We start from the raw sequence: 6,477 nt of genomic DNA, 5'->3' as shown, positions 1-6,477 counted from the left end.
GGAACCCAAGTGAGGAATTGTGAAATGAGGCCAACTCCTAAGATTATTATGTTAGGGTAAGCCAAGAGAGTTGAAAAGTGGAAAATGTGCTTCGTTTTTGTAGTTCTACATCGTCTTGTTTGTTTGATTGTAGTTTTTTTGATTTTGCACTTTTGCTTGGTGGATTGTGAGAGTTTGTTATTGAGTATAGTGTTAACTTAAGAGCGAAATTTCTATAGTGTTAGTTTCAAGCTATTGCCTATCATAAACCAAAGTCAATCCCTTTACCCCCTTACCTGCCTCAAATTATGAGTCTTGGGAAGGTAGATATATCAAGATAAACTAGAGTGAAGTCCTTGAGACAGTTAAGATTCTTAAAAAAAACATTCACTACCACACCACTTTCGGAGTACTTTCATTGGTTTGAGCAAACTCAAAACTTTTAGTTACTTCACAAGATATATAAATATAATTTGAATAATGTATAAATAAATGTAATAATATGTATATGTTTGTATACCTATGCTCACATATATACATGTGTGTGAGAAAAATGGAAAGTGAGAGTCAGGCTTGCGGGACAAAGGCTGCTCCTCTAAACAATTCTTTCAAAAGCTCCACCATTCCCAACAGAAAGATAACATTAAGAGTGTAAAGTGGACAAACGAAGATGGACTTCCACAAAATAAGAACAATGCTCACTTTGTTGTCCTCTTCGTTGCCTTGCATCTACATACACTCCAAATGCAGGTGCTAGGGAAGCCTTGTTGTTTCATGTACAACCAATTCTGTCCTTAGATCATTCGAGTACTATGGAAATGTCCTTTGCCGAAGTAAAATTACAGCAGGCTTTGCACGACATGGTGTGATGGAAAGCCCCCAGTTGGGATGGACTAACAATGGAATTCTTTGTGCAATTTTGGGACCAATTGAAAGTGGTGTTGCTATATATGATAAGAAAAATTGGGAATTGCCTTCCTCCTGAAAAGACGGAATATTAAAACTCTTTACAAAAAAGAGCTTGTGTGAGTCTTTTGCAGATTGGAGACCCATCACACTCATGCTATTGGTTGCAAAAATGGTAGTTAACCGCCTCAAGGACTCTCTTTGTATGGGTTTACATCCGGTGCAATATGGGTTTGTGCCTCACAGACACATCATAAACAACATTGTGAATGCATAGAATGGCATTGAGTATGCCAAAAACATAAGACGCGCTTCTATTGCAAGTAGATATTGAAAAGGCCTTTGACACAGTCCAATGGGACTTCGTGGCAGAAACTATGCACCGTATGGGCATCGGGCGTTGTGGATGGAGAACTCACAGATGCATGGAGCTTAGGCAAATTGGAATGCCAAGGTTGTCCCTTGAGTAAGTTACTATATGCCATACACTGCTTTTACATATGAGTCACCTTCTCGCCATGCATACTTTGCATGGGTTGGTTTTGCCATCATGTGAACAATTTGTGAGACATGTATTGTAGATGATTCCTTCTTTGTGCCTAGAAATGATTCGGATGATCTCAAGTTCGTAATGGCAGCACTTGACCTTTGCACATGTCTGACAGGCCTCAAAGTCAATTTTAGAAAATCCAAACTCTTACCAATGAAAATTGAAGCTTGGTATGCTCATATATGGCCACGGCAAATAATTGAGCCTTCAAAAATTGTGCATCACTTGGGATATCCGCTAGCATGGAACACTACTGCTAATCCACAGGTAGATTGGATATTACAACGAATAAAAGGGAAGTTGTACTATTGGAAGCTTGCCACTTGGCCTCTGCATGTGCACTTGAGAATAGTGCAATCCATACTCATCGCATATATTCAGTTCTTTTTACCTCTTTTGTTTTGGTTGCATGATCGGATTATACCTTTATGTTGGAAATATTAGAGATCTTTTGGAAATCAAAGCACCATAAGAAAGCACTCAGGTTATTGTCAATGGCAAAGCTATGTACTGAACATCCTCAACATACATATACATGTCCTTGCACGGAAAGCTACTTTGTTGTCAAATTTCGCAGCGCGGTGGCTACCTTGGTCATGGATGCTAGCAGCCATGTGTGTCCGGATGAGATCCTCGGGCTTTGGTGATTCGACTAATACACACTTTGAGGTGGTGTTTGGTTGTTTTGTTGGAAAGATACCTGGTTGCTTGTACAACACTCACCTTATTCAAGCCTGGAAGAAAGTATTATAGCGTGTGACATGGAATGGCCATGACATGCTGTGAGGGAATTTGTTGAGGATTGAAAACATACATTGGATTGCGGCTCTTGCTCGTTCATTGGCTTTCACATAGCCAAGAAAAGCTTTCTTCTTGGAAAAAAGGGGAAAAATTGAGAGCCATGATGTGGTGTCCTTTTTGGACTCACCGTTGTACGATGCATATTTCTTCGTAGGTTTTCACCGCGCATTGAGGTTTCATCATTAATAAAAAAAGTATGTGTGTGTGGCATCCCATTGAGTGTTCAAGTTCTAAATTGGGGATAAAGCTATGACAACAAGCTTCCTAGATCTATAGGCTATAGTGAAAGCTTGGTCTCTATGCCCTTCTATGAACACTGTGGTAGAGAACACGAGGAACTGATCTATTGGCTGCCAATTCAACTATTGATTTTCATCTTTTGAAAAAAAATTGTAGATGACTTTGCCAGTTGTCGCTTGGCCTCTGCTCACCTAGAGGTAGATATGTGAAGAAAGGAGATGGAGGAGGGAGGTGGGGGTTTCTCTCTGTTAAAAAGTATACTCACCAAGGACTAGTCGTCGTTCACTACCTTTTTCTCACCGTCGACTACTTTGCATTGCATATAACCTCTCAAGTTAGCGTGGTGATCAGAGAGGTCATTGGTGGTGATAGTGTGGCGATCGGTGGAGTGGGGGAGCACGTCCGAGAGCATTGATGGTGATGAAGGCCAGTGGGATTGGAGGCGTCGTAGGGCTCTGGCGACGATGACAACATCCACAGAGCTCGGAGGAGTCCATAGAGGCGATCTACGCTAGTGTGGCGATCGGTGGAGTGGGGGAGCATGGTGGAGAGCATCGATGCTGATGAAGGCCAGTGGGATTGGAGGGGTTGTAGGGCTTTGGCGACGATGACGACCAGAAAGCTCAAAGGATTCCATAGAGGCGATGATTGTTGAGGCCATGGAGTTGGTGATGACGGAGCTGACAAAACTGCCCGGTGGAGTTATTGGAGACGAGGGATGGTGTCACGTAGCTTCTAATTGGCTACACAGGGCTTGATTGCACATGGAGCCCAATCACCAGAGAGAAATCGGCCCGATTGCCGAGATTCAGGGGTGAGGCGCTTGGGTTGAAGGACCGTGGACGACCGGGTAAGTGTGGGCAGGTAGGCCACTACATAAGCCTGATAGTGTGGATTCTTATGCACAATTCCTCTATGGTTAGGTAGAAAAGTTGTCTCCTCCCTCATCTTGGTGGCTGTCTATGATAATGTCACAACTTTTAATTAGTCAAAAAATTGAAGTTGTGTGAGACCAAGAGTGACCATAAGTACATAGTTTCACTTGCTAATGGTTATGACAAAACTGTTTGAGACACGATGGTTTTGGGAGGAGTGCCACTTGCTATGCAGGGCCATGAGGCTACGCTTGAATTTCAGGTCATGCATTTAGTTAGGTCATATGTTTATCTTGGCGGGGAGTGGTTGTATAACTTGGGCCCTACCCTGCATCGTAGTTACGAGGATAGCAACCTAGAGTTCATGCATGAGGGTAGATGCATTACTTTGTGTGGTGAGAATGATGTGCTAGCTACGCTTTTGATATCGTCCATGGAGTTGTGCCGTGTCTACGAGCTTGACGAGATTCAACAGGTATATATTTGTAAGCTTTTGCATAATTTTGTTTTTGTAGATGAAACAATGGTGAATAATGTTTTCGTAGATGAAACAATGAATTCCAATGGCCTTGGACGACCCCTATTTTGTGAACCCTGTTTTCTCTGCATGTGAGCAAAACTTGAAAAAATCCAAGGCTGAAAACGAGACTGTAAATAATGGTAACAAGATTTCATGGTCTGTATAGAACTCAAAAGTAGCACCATATAAATAATGTTTTCACTTTTTAAGTGCATGAACTATTGCAAGTAACTCACGCTCATAGGTGGAGTAGTTATGCTGGGCACAGTCAAGTTTTTTGCTTTCAAATGTAACTCGGCATCTCCCTTACATTAAAAGTGCCCCAACGGCTTCCCCACTAGCGTATATTTCTATGACAAACAGTTCATTAGGGTCCACTATACTCAAGGTAGGTGTAGCTTCAATTGCAATGTTGAGTTTCTCAAAACTGCTTGGTTTATAGATCCTTCCAACGAATAGTTATACCTTTAGTTCTTAGCTGATCTGTTAAAACAGGACTATGATCTTCCCATAGTGTCTACGTACTAATGGTTTTCAAGTTAAAATGAGTTGAAAGGTAGAAAAGAAAGGTGGGCGGAGATCCTACAAGAGTTTGACGTTCAACTTCGTTACCAAAGAGGTAAATTTAACATAGTAGCGGATGCGCTGAGTCGCATGCTAATGGCAAACGAGTTGAGCTTCACCATATTCAAGAACAAGTTTTTGGATTTACTACGTGGTTTGTGTGAGCATGATCCATCTTATTCAGAGGTTTGGCTTACTATACGCGTGCACACTTGCTAGTAGCCATTACCTTCCTTGTAAAAAAGGAGTGCTCATTTGGAGTGATTAACCGAGGTTTTTGCAAGAAGAAGAGGAAGTTCTAGTCCGGAGAGACTAGACGGGTCTCTTGGGTTATGTACTGAAACGGAGAGCTTGAGGGTGGATCCTTCACAACCGATAAAGTTCAACGAGGGGAAGGTTTGGGAACTTCTCTATTGATGATGGGTACTTTCTTTACAAAGGTAGATTTTGTGTATTATCTATTGGTGACTTTCGGTTCCGAATTCTTATTAAAAGTCATGATAGTGTAAGTGCTGGCCTAGTTTGACGTCCAAGACTTCATGCTGAAATGCAAGAAGTGCGAGGTTGATAAGCATGAGCGTCTCAAAGTAGGAGGCTTGCTCCACCCATTGAATATTCCTAAAGGAAAGTGGGAGAGTATTTCCATGGGTTTTTTATCGGGTTACCTAAATTGAGTTGAGGATATGATTTGGTTTGGGTGGTGGTAGATAAGTTGGCTAAAATGGCCAAGTTTACTCCTACTAGAAAGGAGATAACAACTCCTGAGCTAGCTAAATTGTTTATATCAAATATCTTTACAAGCTATAGATATAGTTTCTAATAGAGATAGGAAGTTCCATAGCCCCTTTTAGAGGAAAGTCTTCAAAAAGTTGGATACTACTTTGAGTATGAGTACGACTAACCATCCACATTCTAATGGGGGTTGACAAAAAGACTCAACCACAAGCTAGAAGACATGATGCAAGCGTATGTCAGTAAAAAGCAAGTAATTTGGGAGGAAAACTTGCCACTATTGGAATTTGCTTATAATGGTTCAAAACATTTGGTGACGCGACTGGATTTAGCCCATTCATGTTGATGTATGGTTTCTAGCCGAGATCTCCTATAGCCGTAGTGCTAGAGAAAGAGAAAATTCAATTTGTCCAGGATTTCCTTGAGGATAGGCAAGATATGGTAAAAGTAACAAGAGATAGCATTCGTAATGCACAAGATCCTACAAAAACATATGCTCACAAGAGCTGTAGGGAAGTGACCTTTAAAGAGGGTGACTTTGTTTTCTTGAAAGTCCTTGAGCGAAGTCGGAGTCTCTCAAGACGGGAAAGTGTCAAAAGATTTCTCTGAGATATTGCAGTCCATTTAAAATCCTTCAAGCAGATTGGTAGCGTAGCATACAAACTTGAGTTGCGGGAGAGCTCTCGAGTACATTTTATTTTTCATGTCAGTAGAATATGAAAAACTATGGATCATCAGGATAACATAGTTACTCCTGACATTTTGGTGGAATTTATTAAACCATCATCTCTTCCACATGAACTCGAGAGGATTCTTGGATTTAGGGCCATGCAAAATGCCTTTACTTTTAAGTTGAGGAATGACAAGTTGATTGGTGACTGGGATGACTTGGAGCAAGGGTTTGGCAAAGTCAAGGACTACACAACAAAAGTTCTTGAAGCTTATTCTTATGGAGATGGATTGAGTGAGAAGTTTAAGATGCTTAAATACTTCAAGGGTCTCAAACCAACCATTGGGGTGGATGTAAGAGAACAAAGGCCTAATAACGTCCAAGAAGCTATTATGTATGCCGAGATCTATGAAGACAAATATGCATATAGAGAGTTGACAAGAAGTGGAGATAGGGTTGATTTGAATGCCCCAAATTTTGGGAAGTTTGCAAGAGGTGCTTCTTCAACTCCCACCATGCCTAGATATCCAATCATCTATGGTGGTGGTGCCAAGACAAGTTTCATATTGGGTCAAATCCTTCTAAAGCTTCAAGTGGGGATGGAAAGCCATCCAATGGCTGTGTCAAAAAAAGCAAGTTT

The sequence above is a fragment of the Cibotium barometz genome, chromosome 16 (genome assembly GCF_041138505.1).
Source record: "Cibotium barometz isolate CiBa-2024 chromosome 16, ASM4113850v1, whole genome shotgun sequence".
In the NCBI taxonomy this organism is placed as follows: Eukaryota; Viridiplantae; Streptophyta; class Polypodiopsida; order Cyatheales; family Cibotiaceae; genus Cibotium; species Cibotium barometz.
Note: the sequence above shows the minus strand (reverse complement) of the source record.